The following is a 15,804-nucleotide window of genomic DNA, read 5'->3' on the forward strand; positions in this document are numbered from 1 at the left end:
AACATTAAAAAGAATTTAAAAAAAAGTTCTTAAAAAAAGAATTGGTTTGAATATTTTTTTTAATTTTGAGTTTGCAGATTAATTTTTCCAAAACTAGTTGATGATATAACTTGATTTAAAACATTAAAAAAAGGAGTTTTTGGCTTTGAGAAAAGATATATCACTATGTTGTAGGTGGTTCCGTTACTCTTTTAAAGATTTTTTTTTGTTTAAAAAAAAAAACATTTTTTTCACAGCTTCTTTACTTGGAATTATTTTTCACTTGAAAGCCTAAAATTTAGTATATTTTTTTTTGTACCTACCCAAACGGAGCAATTAAAAACAACATATATTTCAAAAATCTTTAAAATACAAATTTCTTGAATTTCTTTTAATATTTTGAGCGAGCCAAATATATTAATTAAAATGAAAATTGTAAACGCAGGATCTAATTTTGATAAGCAATGCAACCTTTAAAAGCTATTGCATTTGCAAAATTCCATAGTTGAACACTTTGACCACCCTAATGGGCATCTTTCTTCGGTAAATTGTAGATCCCTGAACCATAGTTTGACAAATTCTCGCATTGAAGTGGCCTTGGACTTGGTGAAAGATTTTTGCGTGGTTTAAATTTTTGTTTATTGAATACCACAAGGTAGCCATTTAGGCCTCCTACTATTTATTTAATTTGAAATATTCGCATTACTTTTGTAACGTGCATTTTATTTTGTAAATTACATTCAAAGAAATCCGATATTAAAGTGTTAAATAATAAAGAACAAGAGCGTTGGTGGGATTGTATGTATGAATGATAATGATTATCCTTAATGAATCTCCTCTCTCATAGATACTCTTTATTTAATCACCAAAATTCTCTATAACTAAGATTTTGTCTTTCAGTTGCTATCAAACAGGTGGCAAATAAGCTTCAACCTTCCATCCAAACCAACCATAGTTACGCTTCGAGTGCTTAAATATCAATATTGTTTCACTTTCCAAAACACCCACGGTTCTCAAAGAGATTACCAGTAGGGATAATGGGGGTGCTATAACCTTCAAAAAGGATTTACTCAATTTTTGTCGGTAAATAAGTATGAGGTTTATTTATATTATGATGCTGTTAGTGAGTTTTTATAAAGGACGTGATCCAATATATATATATGTATGGTTCATTGCGTTCACGTAAGGTGCGACTACACATATCCACAACAACAACAACACATGATGGAATTTTTTTTTTTTTGTTTATTGCGTGGGTTTTTGGTTTCATGATAAATTTTTTCGGGCAAAATTCTTTTACCGTGAAAGAGTCTTGTAATAACACTTTCGATGGATGAGGGATTCAGGTTCATTAAAGTTTGCCTAAGCGTGAAAATCAATAAACGCTTGAAAAGCACTTCATGCCTTGCATCAATGATTGGGATTAACTTTTTTTTGGGAATATTGAAACAGAAATAGAATCTTCTGTAAAGTTTTGAAGATTCAATTTTGAAATATATATAATTTCATTTACCTTTTCTTTAAGGTTAAGCCTTGAAATAATTATTTTCAAAAATATTTCCAATACTATCTTATTCAATCAAATTTCATTTGTAATGATGATAAGTTTTTATGTTAATTGCTTGTATAAAAATAAGAAAAAAAAAAAAAGAAAAAGAATTACGCATGACTAAGCCGATAATCATGCATCAAAGTATCATAGCTTCAACATCCCCCACATCTTCATTGGAGGGAATCTTGTTAATTTAAACAATATATCGATATGCATTCCCGAAAATTGAGTTTAATGACTCAATGTGTTAGCACTCACCATACACAAACCCAGAAGTCAAAACATTTCAGTTTTTTTTTTTGTTCATATTTCCAGTCAGATCTTGAACACTGTTTGAGCAATGAAGAAGATTTATTATTTCAAACGAAAGAAGGGAAGAAAATTACCATGACTCACATAGTTGAGTGTTGTAGAACCACAAACTCAGATATCCCCAGCAAAGAGAAATTTGAAAGAAAAATTTATTTCTGATTAATTTTTTGTGACGTAAATGTATGTTTAAGAATTCTTTGGAGGTTATTTTGCGTTACTTGCAAACAACAATCTAACACACAACTTCTCCCAAACGTTCTGTGATAAAAACTAACAGATTGCCATATTGTTTTACTGCCCATATGTTTTATAAGGAAATCTTATTAAAAGCAACGATTAATAAGGTTTTTTTTAAGAAGATTTCTTATTATTTTTATAGAGAAAATCTTATTAAAATTTTTTCATCTTTGCACTAGAACAAAAATAGCGATCAATATTTTCATAGCAGGGTGGTTCAGGTGGGCGACTAATAATTTGAAGTCTCCGGTTCGATTCCCGGCCTGGTCGTCGTTTTTTTTTTTTTTTTTTCTTTTCAAAACCCTACAAGTGCAGATTTTAAAACAATAAGGAAAACCCGATTGTTTTAATAAGGTTTTCTTCTTGGATGAAAACCACAGAGAAATCTTATTGTTTTTGTTCTATTTAATGTGGTTTATTTTTCTCTGTGTATTTCCAAACTTATGAAACTCTACTTAGTATAGAAAGCAATGCTTTATTGCTTGTAGTGAGTATATTACAGGTTGTATTTTACTATCGTATTCCACCATCTTAGTCTAGTTTTCACGTACATGTACACTGTGGCGTATACGTACTCTATTTTGTAATTATTTACTGGCTTTTTACTTGCGATATAGGTACTATATATCAAGTTATGCATTCGTACAAAAAAAAAAAGTTGAGATAACATTTTTCCATGACATTACGATGGTAGACAATGCCAAAAAAGTGGGTCCCGGAAGTCCGTCTGTCTGTCTGTCTGTCAGTCTGTCTGTCTGTCTGTCTGTATAAGGAGCTACAGCCTAAACGGATGGACCGATTAATGTCAAACTTGGTATGTAGCGTTATTTGGCGACTCTCCAGAGGGGTTTTTGGAATTAATTTTTTTGGACCAAAAATAACGGTACATGTCATATACCGATTTAAGAAAAATTGAAATATCTCGAAAACGGCTCCAACGATTTTGTTTAAAAAATTCAAATGTTAGTTTTAAGCTAAGGTTTATCTTCCAATGAAAAATTTTTTTTTTGAAAATCATTATTAACGGTACCTGCCATAGAACGGTTTTTTTCAAATACGATTATCTCCGAAACTGATTATTCGATTTCAACGAAACTTTTTGTGAAGAAGTATTTATATAATTTAAGTATAAACCAAAAATAAAATTTCAAAAAAAAATAATTTTTGGATTTTTAAAAAAAATTTGAAAATTTTTTTTTGAAAAATCAAATTTTCGAAAACGGGACATTGAATTTTTTTGAAATTTTGTTTTTAGATGTTGATTAGTGATTTCTACAAAATGGCATACCAATTCTATTTTAAAACTTTTTTTCCAAAAAATTATTTATAAAAAATTATTTTTTTTAAAAACGGCTCTAACGATTTTGAAATTTTTTTTTCTAAAAATGCATGTTAATATATCAATCAACTTGTTTTGGAGGGCAATTCAATTTTAGATTTTATTTTATTTTTTTAAAAAACGAATTTTATTTTTTTTTCCAAATTTCTATATAAAGTCTTAAAAATTTAAGCAACTTTAACTCTAAGAGCAAGTTCGTGCGACCCAGTCGTGCATTTTATTTTTAACTGTATGTGGAAACTTTGGGGAGGAAAAGACAGTCGATCAAGCTAAAAAATTATGTTCATAAAAAAAGTTACGAATGTTTTGTGTTTGAAACCCAAGGATTTAGATTCTGTAAGACAATGCTCTGCTTTAAAAACCTTTGTTTTTTGTCCCGCCCTTTTCAAAAACAATATAGTTAACGCCTCTTTCTTAAATATAGTGAATGTATTTTTTTTACAGTCACAGAAGAATTTTAAACAGAAGCAACACCAACAACTGAATGATAAAATAAAATGCACGATTGGGACGCACATTCTTCCTCTTATGATAAATGTAACTGTAAATAATGTAAATATTTTTAAGAAAACACTTATTTAAGGAACGTATATTTTAAAATTAATAACATGTAGGTATGCACTTCCCTTTGCTTTATAATATTTAAATTATAAAACATGTATTTTAAAAAAAATCAATATTTACTAACTAAGAAATAGTTATTTATTTCGACATTTAGAAATCAAAATAAAAAGTGTAAAATGCTGTTTTCAAGCACAAAAATGCGAAAAAGAAAACCTTGTAAATTAAAAGAGAAAAAATATATTTTCTTAATTTCTTATTTTTTTAGGCATATACATATTTTCAAGAAAACCAAACTTTCAAAGTAAAAAGTCAATAAAATACTAGTAGCGTAATTTCTGTGAAATATTTTGCAGTATTTCAATAAAATAGTATTTAAAAATTAAGTTCTTAAAGACAAATGAAATTTACAAGCTTCATATGTTTTTTTGTTGGATGTCACATGGTAATATAATGGGTTAAATTTCAATATGTATGACCGAATAGCGAGTATCGAGACAAATTTTCTGGCATTCGGTTGCTTTGACCTTTTAGAAGATATTCGCATCCAAGTCGCAATGCATAGGGACCATAAGAAAACTATTGAAATCAGTGGGCATTGATTTGGATGCGAATATCTTCTAAAGCAATTAATTTGATGCCAAGGACTTTTTTGTAGAACATTTAAGCCCTTACAATAATCCATCTTACTAATTTAATAATAATGGCTTTTCAGTGAAGAAGAAAATTTTGAAAAGTAAAAACATTTTTATATTTTTGTTTAACTTTGACCTCGAATATCTTTCAAATGGTTAGATAAATAAAAAAAGTTACTAAGACCTTTTTTGTGGATCAATCTGTTTCCTACAAGAATATGTCATGCGAGTTTGATTATTATAATTTTTCAATTTGTTACAAAGTTAAGAACAAAAAACGAATTTTTAAAGATTTTCTCGATTTTTGGACCTCAAATATCTACTAAACGGTTAGATAATTAAAAAAAGTGTATTTAACCTTTTTTGTAGAGCGTTCAATTTTCTACAAGAATATGTAAAAAAATTGGCTAAAAATTCAATTAATAAAAAAAAATATTTTGATTTTAGTAGAAGCTTAATGTTAAAATGGAAAATTGAAAAGCGGAGGACCTTCCCATTAAGATAAAGAGCTCATATTTGGTGAGTATATTCTAGAGGTGTCTAGCAATCGAGTTTTCGAGGTACCAAATCAAAAAAACGAATTTCGATTTTTTTTTGACCCACCCTAATATGTATAGAAAAAATTTCTTCTTATGGACACAAAAAGCTGTTGTTTTGAGCTTCAAATGAAGTATGCAATGTATTTATTTTTTGATGTACCTAAAAAAGAATTTATAGCAAAAAAATCCAATAAGGTTCAAACTGTTTCTTTAAAAAATAGTTGTTTACAAATTAAAAATTTTAAAATATTATAAAAAAATATTTGGTTAAAGGTACACCAAATATTTTTTTATAATATTGAATAAATAAAAAAAACGCATAGTTAATATGGGTACACTTAGAAACAATGTTTCAAAACATTTCATAAACTCGTTTTAGAAAATTGATTTTTCAAAAAAAAAAAATGAAACTTTTTCAATAATCCTATAATACTTTTTTTGAAAATTTAAATTGAAAAATTTTACGATAGTAAGTTAAAAATGAAGAAAAAGGATTATATGCCAGGTAACGTTAAAACCGGTTCAAAATATATTTTTTGCGATAGGTAACATACAAAATTTATTTCTTTTTTTTTAATTTATCAAAGTTAAATTTTTGTTCGGACTTTACTCCTAAAAAAATCAAGAGTTTGCAAAATAAATAAAATTGAAATGTATTTACTTATAAACTTCGAAGATTGCGTCTTCTTCTTTATTTTTAGATCTATTACCTACTAGAAAAAAAACTTTAAATAGCAGTTTTATTAATTTTATTTAAGAATTTATACACTGCATTAATTTTGATAGAAACTTACAAAAATGAACCAACTATTGCCATCTGTTATCCAAAAGATGAATGAATTCTTAAAGATTTAAAGGTGTAAATTCCTCTGTGTGTCTCAACTAAATGTGCATAAACTGAACTGATAATTCCACTTCAACTTCTCAGAATGCTCACATGAGTGCGCTTCATTCACAAAAAAAGCTATTAAAAGCTTTCTTCAATTCAAAACTTAAAATATTTTGATTTCCTTTTTTGCTTGTGTGCATAACAACACTTTAATTGAAGATCTCTTTTTTAAAGAGGATTCCCCATCACTCACACTTTCAAGAATTTTTAATTTATCATCACAAAAAAAAAGCTTTTTTTCTGATTTTTTTTTTTCTTATTTATTCAATTTCAATTCAAATGCGCGATTTAATATAAATTAAATTAATCAAACCTCTCACTCAACACATACAAATTAGAACCATAATAATCAGCGAATTGGACTGTTTACAATTTAACTTGCAGCAGCAGGCGTTCAACCGTCATAATGCACTTGCTGAATTAATTTTCGCGCGCGATCCAGTCGTCGGACGTTAGGAGATCAACGACGACGATGGACGTTAAAAAAAAACGAACGGTGGGTGAAAGACTTTTTCAGAGCACTTATTTTTTCCTTTTCCACTTTTCCACACTGACAATGATTGTTGTTGAAATGAAGGTAATTATGTGATTTATTCAGCAAATCAAATTAGCATTTAAAAAAGTATGGATAAGAAAATTAAAACAAAATCAAAAAATTAAAATAAACAACCAAAGAACTCGAAGACCGCGAAGAATATAGAGAACAAGCCGCACTATTATATTAGATCGTATAGTGTTGGATTGTACTCGTATAGCGGCAACAAGAAGCACACAAAATCGCATATAATTAAAAATAAACGTTCTATAAAAATTAGAATATGTATTATATCTATTTATTGTTTTTTGTTGTTGTTGTTTTTATTATTGTTTGGGTGATGTTTCCTTCGCCCGACTCTCGCGGAGCCGTTTTAAATTTAGAGGCAAATTGTGGGGTATATCCGTACAAGAAATCCCCACACTCAACACAATATCTCGCTTCTATCAATTCGATATTTTAATTTTTTTCGAAAAGTAAAAAAAAAAACGGAAGAAAACTTAGCAATTGCATGTCATGCGATTGGAATTACTATCGAGAATAAAGGGACTCATGAGAGGCAGACTTAATAAATTTGTATTAAAAGAGCCAAAAAAAATTATTTTCGAATATCCGAAATAACCAATGATGATGTGATCAAAACTGATCGGAACATGTTTTATTTTGAGACCAAAAAGCACAAATAGCCAAAAGGAATGAGCCAAGGCAAGAACTAAGAAGTGCCGCATTTTCACGGTGATGTGTTGATTTTTGTTCTTATTTTTTTTTTTTTTTCTTTTTGGTGTTTATTTTTGATTTGAAGAGAAAATTCTTGCAAAATTATTCAAATAGATTTGATGTAAAGTTATATTTGGAAATATGGAGTTTTTTTTAGTTTAAGATTTACAAATTGAAAAAAAAAAATTCAGAAAAATACATAATTTTGAAAACATGAACTAAAATAAAACGAATAAGACATTGAAAAATATGTAACGGTTTGTGAGAAATCACTATTTTTTGTTGGTACCTATACAATATATTTACCTATATTTTACAAAAAAGTATTTCAATAACTTAATGTTTTTTATTTATTTCAAATTAAAAGTTAGTTAAATCACATTCTCTTCATCTTTTAAAGGGTCACTGTGGTGTATGTGTAACTTTTTTGTGTTTTTTTTTTGTCGTATATAAACCTTAACGGCTACTAGACCAGTGCCAATAATTTTTGAAAATAAAAAAAATATTAGTGGTATATGAAAGGGGAAAAATAAATTGCCCACAAAAAAATTGGGGGAAAGGGGGTGGGTGGGCGAAAAAGTGGGGTAGGTGTCAAAAATCATGGTTTTTTACGATTTCTGTCAAAATTAGACGTCCTATCGAAAAAAGTCAAATGCAAAAGTTGTAGGTAGCATAAATGTCTACAACTTTTCATCAAACTATTTTTTTCTATAACCCCAAATATATTGAAAAAAATGCAAAAATACGATTTTTTGATTTTTTATTTTTATCTTTTACAAAAATGATTGGTTAAAAATTACTTTGTTATGTTTTCTATCTATTTTTGACTAGTGAAATCGAACAAGACATTCGATTTTTTCTGCCCTGTTCGATTTCACTAGTCAAAAATTTATTTTTATAGAAATCAAGGTATATTTTTCTAATGGTTTTTTATGCGTTGAGCTCGAGCTGAAGTCAGAGCTCGAGCTGAAGTCAGAAAAATTCTATCACATCACGTTTTTGACATATTACCATGCCAAAAATCAGAAAAATAGTGTTTGGGACGTTCAAAATTCAATATCTCAAAAACTTTGTTAGAGCTAAAATTAAAAAGGTCAATGACCATTAGAAAAGTATAATTTGGTTTCTATGGAAAATTATTTCTCGCCAATATTACTGTCATTTACGGAAAAATCAATCTTAAAAATCGTTTTTTGTTTTTTTTTTTTTCAATTTTTCTCAATATTTTCTAAAACAAAAGTATAGTTTTTCCACACAATCTTTAAAAACGGTTTTAAACTAAATAATTGCATTCCAAACTTTTCAAAAATCAAAAATTTTTTTTAATGCGTTTGCTCTCCATTAAAAATAAAAAAAAAATATTTATTGCAAATAAAAAAATTTACATTGAAAAAAAAATACCTATTGCGACTGAAAAATATTTGCATTGAAAAAAAAATATTTTTTGCAACTAAAAATACTTTGCATTAAAAAAAATGTTACTGCAAATGAAAAAAATTTGCACTGAAAATAAAAATATTTTGCATTGAAAATAAATTTATTGCAAATAAAAAATTTTCCGCATTGAAAAAAAAAATTAAATGCAAAATGTGTCCATTACTCGTCGAATTTCTTACAATTTTGGCTATTTGATCATACATAAACTTTTTTAACCCTTTGCTCCCGGAAAAAAATACAAATATCTTGAAAAAAAGTTTTGATATTTTCTAACAACACACTAAAATGAAAAAAATAATGATTGTACTAGTAATAACATTGTATAAGGAATGTTTTGAGCTGAGAGTACAAAAGGAGAAGTCCATTTTTTAGTAAAAAAAAAACTAACAAGGTAATTAATAGGTGGTATCATGCTGAAACCACTAGGAAGCAAAGGGTTAACTATAATATTGAAGATAATATAAGGTTAAAAAGTCAAATTTGTAAGAAATTCGACGAATATTAAAACAAAATATTTAGTGCACACATTTTGCATTGAATTTTTTTTTTTCAATGCAGAACATTTTTAATTTGCAATAAATATTTTTAATTGCAATAAAAATTTTATTACCAATGCAAATTTTTTTCATTTGCAATAACATTTTTTCATTTAATGCAAAATATTTTTAATTGCAAAAATATATATTTTTTTTTTTCAATGCTAATATTTTTCATTTGCAATAAAAACTTTTTTCCATGTAAATTTTTTTTATTTTGTAATAAGTATTGTTTTTTTAAATTTTAAATGCAATTGTTTTTTTTAATTCATATTTTTACAGCCCTTGAATGGGAGTTATCCAAAAGACAAAAACATTAAGTCTCAGAGCTGATAGAAGATTTCTTGCGGCATAGGTAAATGATTCATAATAATATTGTCAGCATATCCAGGCATAAATCGGCGGTCCTTTCTTAAAAAAAAAAGTTTAAAGTGTTCCAATCTACCTATTTCCACTGTTGTCAGAATTTTTTAGAGCCAAGGACCGGAATTTAAAAAATCTTGGAGCCAAAAATAGCCGCTTTCAAAATGTACAAAGAAAACACATATACCCAGGGCCGTACACTCCCGACCGACCCCAGGGCCCCAACTGGAGACAATGCAGAGAAGGAAACTTTTAGCATAAATTGAGTTACGAAGTAGGTAAATTAAAATGTATTTGAATCACTTCGGATACAAGGGAGACAAATTATATCATTCAGTGTAATGTATAATGCATTGGTAGCCACACAATATATATTGATTTAATAAAAAGGTTACCCCAGGGGCCCCAAAAAAATAAACTGCTTTTTTAAAAAGAAAAAAATTTAATTTTATCTTAGGGCCCCAAAAAATATTACTTGAAAAATCTTTGCAACCACAAATAATACATAAGGGGCCCCAAAAAAGCAAAAAAACAACTTCAGGCCCCAAAAGCCTTTACTTCGGGGCGTCAAAAAAAAATTAAATTAAAAAAAATTGTTTTTAAAATTAAATTACATTTGTTGATGGATTACTAAATATTACTTTAGAAGCCCCAAAAAATATGACTTCGGGGCTCCAAAAATATTATATGAAGGGTCTCAAAAAATAATTTTTCAGGAACCCCGTTAGTTGAGAGCCAATCAAATATTAATTTGGGGGCCCCAAAGTCTATTACTGAGGAGCCCAAAAATATTCATCAAATTTTCTGATGGCATGACAAATATTATTTGAGGATCCTCAAAAGCTATTACTTGAGTGGTTCAAAACAATCAAATGGAAAATAAAATATCAATTCAGGGGCCCCAACATAAATACATCAGAGCCCAAAATAAAAACATTACGTTATTTGTGGCATTTCGAATATTACTTCAGAACAGAGGCCCCAATACCTATTAATTCTTGGCTCCAAAAAAATTATATTATATTTTAGGGGCCTCTAAGCACTCACTTTTGAGGCCCCAAAAATAGTTTTTCAGGGGCCCCAAAATAAAATTATGCCTGGTGATGGAAAATCAAATACATAACCTATATGTATTTATTACTTCAGAACAGAGGCCCCAAGAACTATCAATTCTAATCTAAAAAAAAATGTATTTTAGGGGTCTCTAAATATTCAATTTTGGGGGCCCCTAGTACAAGGAGTTGCTACTTTTATGATAGAAATTTTAAGTAAGTATAGCAAAGTGCATTACGAACATAATAAAACATTAAAATAAACCTAAAAATAAATAAGCCATACAAAAAAAATGTATGGCGTATACGTACTTTTGTTTTTGTATCTAAGTAGCCCCCAAATATCAAAGGGGCCCCAAAATTTAGTCTTGCCCCGGGGCCCCAGCAACTCAACGTACGCCACTGCATATACCTACAGTTTTTTTTGTTGACATTTTTTATTTCAAAGAAAATCCAATGAGTTTGGTTTTCGATACATTTTGGTTGACGGGAGTAAAATTAAATTTTTAATATAAAAAAAAAACTAAGCAAACTTGTTGTCTTTTCAAAAAAAAAAAAGGTTTTGTTGGAAACTGAAAAAAACCTCAAATCGCAATTTCAAAATTTCAGTTGAAAATTTTTTTTTTTTAAATCGGAAATCCAAATTTAAATTTTTGAGGGAGGGGCGATTGAAATGTTCAAGGAGCATGGCAACGCTGTCTATGTCTAAAAAAAACTCATTAAACATTTTATTTTTGAACAACAATTTCTATTTTTGTTAAAATTAAATGGACCTGACCATTTCTTAAAAATATGATAAAATCCTTGAAAAAAAACTTAAACAAAATAACAAAGAACACCTTCTCCTATGATTTTCTTATAAAGTTATACATTTGTACAAAATTTGTTCACAAAATGTATTTTACCTATAGAGCATTCTATTTTTAAATGATATTACATTTTTAAATTGTCTGATTGTTGTACAATTGCCATAGTTTGTAATTGCTATAGTTTTTATATCAATTTTTTGCTGTAAATAACAATTTATTGTATGATTCAAAAAAATTTTAAAATTAATACATTTTTAAAATTATTCTCTGGTGTATCATGGCTATCTGAATATTCTATTGACATGAATTGTGAATAGTCTTTAAAAAAAAAAAAAAAACAACAACAACAAATAAATATCATTAGAAATAAAAACAAATATTTGAATTTGATTTCAAACTTCCAACGGCGCCCAACGATCGTTTGACAATAAACGTCCAATAACGACGACACGACACTCATACCAACAAGAATTACCGCACACAAAACGATTTCACTCTTGGCGACACTTTCAATCCGGTGGCAATGGTAGCGACTTAGAAAAACTTTCACTCAATGTTTTCAGTTGACACTTCGAAACCAAAACAAAATGACGTTTTCTTCGAAAAACCATATCCGTTTTCAAATGAAGTCGGTGTCGATACCGATACAAGAAATTAGCTTGTTGTTGCTTAGTATACATTTTTGTTAACTTTTAACGAAAAAAAACACAAGAATCCGACGTCGTCACCGTGTTTTTTTTTTTTAAGTTAAATGGCAGAGCAAGAGCCAGAAAATCTATAGCAACACCACCAACACACCGCTACTAGCTACCCCAAAAGTCAGAAAAATTAACTAACCATCGCTGGCAAAAGCAGCAGATCTCACAGGCATTTTTGTGCTGTGTGGTGTTTTTTTTTTTCTGTGTACCAGGAATATAACAACTCGTTTCGTTCATGATCTCAAAATAAGACTTTTATTTTCAGAATTCTAAGTTAAGAATCATTTTTCGTATTCATTTCGATTATATTTTGTATAGCTCTCGATAGTTCGAGAGTTTTTGATACGAAAAGACGACCGACGACGACGAAAAACGGACAGACGGGTGCTACAGCTCTACTACAGCGGCAAAATATCAAGCAAATAATATTGAAAAACATAATAATTCCAATAATAATATTCTTATTTCGAAAACAACCGTTTTCGACATGGATCAGAGAAGGGGTGGTGGAGTTGGAGTGCATTTATATATGGTTATGATAATCCAATGCCCTCATCAGGCATTCCTACAACTTAAACATTGCACCATCTCTCCCTTACCCCAACCTACACCGCACCTTTTGGCCAAAAAAAGGATTTTATTTTCGGATGTGCAAATACCGACCCCGAACACCTCTTACATTCTTTGTTTATATCACACGCATGCTCCTACGCAATGTTTGCCTCGATCAGGAGTCCTTTTCACAAAATCAATGCAAGCTATTTTGGAATTATTTGCAATCGGGGGAGGAATTTGAATAGTGCATCTGTAAAGACCCTTGATGGATGAAATTAGCAGAAAACCACACCCCTCCCCATCATAAGCAATTGCCACCCATCATCGAAAAATACCAAAATTAGTATAAATTTCGAATTATAAAAAAAAAAAAAAAAAACAAATACACAACAATTATGTATAGAATCAACAATTCATTTTGAGGGTAGATAGATCCTCGGGGATTTTTATTTATAGGAGTTCTAAAATTAGTGTAAAAATTTTTAAGTGAATTTTCATTTTTACAAAAAATCTTGTGTTTTATAAATTTTTTTGTTTTTGTATTTTTTTTTTTTATATAAAATTAAACCGGCAAGTGCGAGGAAAATCCAATATAAGAAGTTTATTTTTTTGATTTTTTTAGTTTGCCTTGAGATGGATGAAAACGGACATGCGTTTCGGAACGCATTCAGCATGCAAAACTGCTCATTAACACGCAAACGAAGGAAAAGTTTTTTTTTTTTTGTTTTTGTTTTGTCTTTAAGAAATTGTACAGATGTACTCGTAATAAGAAATATTTTTATATTTATTTGTGAGGAGATAGGAAGGTGGCTGTTTTTTTGTTGTAAAAGATGGAAGCAAAGGCGAGAACACATATACATGTTCTTCCTCTGTTCGGATTTAAATATTTTGAAAAAGAGGAAGGAAGTTATTTTTAACGACGCTTCTGTTTATTGTCAATGTCCTGTTTAGATTGATTTTTAATTTGTAAATGATTGGAATACCAATCGGGGGAGACACAAAAATCAATGCGCAAAATACAAAGGGGGAATAAAAAATTTGTATTGAGTAAATGGTAGCTCTGAAATGCTGTCTTTTTTTTATGTTCTGAATTATTGATGGAAATAGGAATCTTTTTCTAAGTCAGAAACCATTTGTAACCGGAGCTAGAGTTGGGGGAAACACTTGTCAAATAACATCGAAAAATTGAAAAAAAAAAAAAAAATCATGTGTGGTAAACGTGAAACCTTAAAAAATCATTTTTCTTGCAAAAAAAATCGAAAAAATCAGCCGTTTTTTTTATTCCAACACCTTTACATCCATTTTTTTATATGACAACCTATAATAAATTTTATATTATCTGAAAGCTTATTGTTTCACCTTTCATATGACGCTTCAATTATTTTTTACCATGCGTACAAAAAAAGTAAGAATTTTTTAACTTGTAGAGAAAGGTAATATTATCAGCATGCGTATCAGAGTTAAATAAAATTTGTATGTGCTCTAGATCAAAAGGTATTTAAATTAATGAAATTAAGCACGTCATCCAATAAAGCTTAATAAAGCTTAAGAATTTTTTGAAAATTAACACTTTTTTCATGAAGTAAGTAAAAGCCCCTAAGTTTTTTCGTTATTCTTAAGGTACAATAAATATTTTTTAATAACGATAATATTTCATTCATAATAGTTTTTTTTTTAGAATAGTTACGAAACTGGAGAAATTTTTAGATTTTGATTATTTGAAGAAAGTTTTAGAATTTCATAAATTGAGTTTGCTTCGTAGACATCGGAGTCTATGATTTCATATTGTTTATTTAGCTTTTTGGGAAACAAAATTACGAACCATATATCCTTTAGATAATGGCCTTACAGACTAAGTTGTTAGCAGTAACAATGATGTTTGTCTAAAGTTTTTTACGGTTGACTCAGTTGAATTCCTTAATTTCAGGTGTTTCAGCCTATCGACACGATGCAAAATACAGTTTCAGTGACACACATTTAAACAAACTTTAATTTTGTTATGATTTAAAAACTTCATTGAGTCTTATCAGCAGATCCCTTGTGTCCTGGTTCTCAATAATAATAAACTCATTTATTCTTATTTCATTCCGGATAAGAAAAATACACCAACTCAATTCAAAAGTTGCGGGAAAAATGGCCCAATTCATATAGAAAACCACCCTCTTATTTGCTGCAGTCGCATCAGTTATCAATAACACGATAAGGCGAAACAAAAATAATACATAAATAAATATATTTTACTTGGGTTTATTCAAAGAGCAAATAAATACCTACAAAAATAAACAAGAAACCCCAGCAACATATTTGTATTTGAAAATTGCGTGCCAGGTACTCGTACCTACCAAACACATGCCAAATAAAATTCATAGGAAAAGTGGGTGACTGACGACTTTTTGCAGTTCCACCCACTTTGAAGAAAACCAATGGGATACAAAGTAGGATTTATTCGATTACAGTAAATGGCAGTTAAATGCATCAAAAAGACGAAATATAAATTATAGTTTTTGATTATGAACACTGAAATTCTAGTAATGAATAAAATTTTATTTGAAAAGGAAGGAAGACGGACACAATCCCAAAATTTTGAATCCAGAAAACCCAGAATTCCGAAAAACCAAAATCACAATCAGAAAATTCTGGGTTTTTAGAAATTTGGGTTTTCGGGGTTTTGGATTTTCGGGATTCTGGATTTTCGAGATTTTGCCTTCGGTTTTCGGGATTTTGACCCCAACCCGAAAAGAAAATAACCGGAGACGACTGTTCTGCAGCAAAATGTGGGTTGTAGCCCATCAGATTACAACAATAAATAATATCCAAAGCAACATTTAAACAAAATTTTAATTTTCAAAAATTATTTTATTCTTATTGCTTGGATTCCTGACTGATATCGTTACACCTGGAATACTTTCATACTTTTTGCATTGAAATAATGTTGCCTTATCTTTATTATTTTTTACAGCGAAAAAAAAGGATACCTATACTGCATTAAGGGTTAACTGATGTATAGGTGAATATGGTTTCTCATCGTCCTTTTCTTCGGGAAAGTAGGTACACGTAAA

At 29.1% G+C, this 15,804-nt stretch overlaps 1 protein-coding gene across 16 annotated transcripts in view; it reads right to left on the bottom strand.

Moving 5' to 3' along the window:
- Window positions 1–15,804, bottom strand: part of LOC129907765 (myocyte-specific enhancer factor 2) — a 173,928-nt gene that overhangs the window by 114,762 nt on the left and 43,362 nt on the right. The window contains exon 1 of one of the 16 annotated variants that reach the window (XM_055984119.1): window positions 5,949–6,712. The exons of the other annotated variants lie outside the window; for them this stretch is intronic. The gene's annotated coding sequence lies outside the window, so the exon portion shown is untranslated. Of the gene's footprint in view, window positions 1–5,948; window positions 6,713–15,804 lie in introns of those variants that run through there. 16 annotated transcript variants of the gene reach the window in all.

The sequence above is a fragment of the Episyrphus balteatus genome, chromosome 1 (assembly GCF_945859705.1).
Source record: "Episyrphus balteatus chromosome 1, idEpiBalt1.1, whole genome shotgun sequence".
NCBI lineage: Eukaryota > Metazoa > Arthropoda > Insecta > Diptera > Syrphidae > Episyrphus > Episyrphus balteatus.